Genomic DNA, 1165 nt, shown 5'->3' on the forward strand with positions numbered 1-1165 from the left:
ACAGATCCCTGTGGAACACCACTCACCACAGACTTCCATGCAGAATATTTTCCTTCTACTACCACTCGCTGTCTTCTGTTGGCCAGCCAATTCTGTATCCAGACAGCTAAGTTCCCCTGTATCCCATTCCTCCTGACCTTCTGAATGAGCCTACCACGGGGAACCTTATCAAATGCCTTGCTAAAGTCCATATACACCACATCCACAGCTCGACCCTCATCAATCTTTCTAGTCACATCCTCAAGAACTCGATAAGGTTTGTGAGGCATGACCTGCCCCTCACAAAGCTGTGTTGACTGCATTTAATCAAGACACGCTCTTCCAGATGGTCATAAATCCTACCCTCAGAATCCTTTCTAACACCTTGCAGACGACAGATGTGAGACTTACTGGTCTGTAATTGCCAGGGATTTCCCTATTTCCTTTCTTGAAGAGAGGAATTACATGTGCCTCTCTCCAGTCCTCAGGTACGACTCCAGTGGAGAGCGAGGATGCAAAGATCTTCGCAAGTGGCGAAGCAATCACATTTCTCGTTTCCCAAAGCAGCCGAGGACAAATCTGGTCCGGGCCTGGCGACTTGTCAATCTTAATGTTTGACAAAGTTTTCAGCACATCAGCTTCCTCTATCTCTATCCATTCCAGCATGCACACCTGCTCTTAAAAGGTTTCATTCACTACAAAGTTCGTTTCTTTCATAAAGACAGAAGCAAAAAACTCATTTAGCGCTTCCCCTACCTCTTCAGACTCCACACACAAGTTCCCTATGCTATCCCTGATCGGCCCTACTCTTTCTTTGACCATTCTCTTATTCCTCACATAAGTGTAAAATGCCTTTGTGTTCTCCCTAATCCGTTCTGCCAAGCCTTTCTCGTGCCCCCTCCTGGGTCTCCTCAGACCAATTTTGAGCTCCTTCCTCGCCTGCCTGTAATCCTGTAGAGCTGAGCTTGACCCTCGCTTCCTCCACCTTATGTAAGTTACCTTCTTCCTTTTGACGAGAAGCTCCACCGCTCTCTTCATCCAAGGTTCCTTTACCTTACCCCTTCTTGTCTGTCTCAGAGGGACATATTTATTCATCACTCTCAACAACAATCTCCACACGTTTATAGTGCCTTTACCATGGAACGATTGCTCCCAGTCCATGCTTCCTAACTCATGTCTAATCACA

The sequence above is a fragment of the Chiloscyllium plagiosum genome, chromosome 7 (genome assembly GCF_004010195.1).
Source record: "Chiloscyllium plagiosum isolate BGI_BamShark_2017 chromosome 7, ASM401019v2, whole genome shotgun sequence".
NCBI lineage: Eukaryota > Metazoa > Chordata > Chondrichthyes > Orectolobiformes > Hemiscylliidae > Chiloscyllium > Chiloscyllium plagiosum.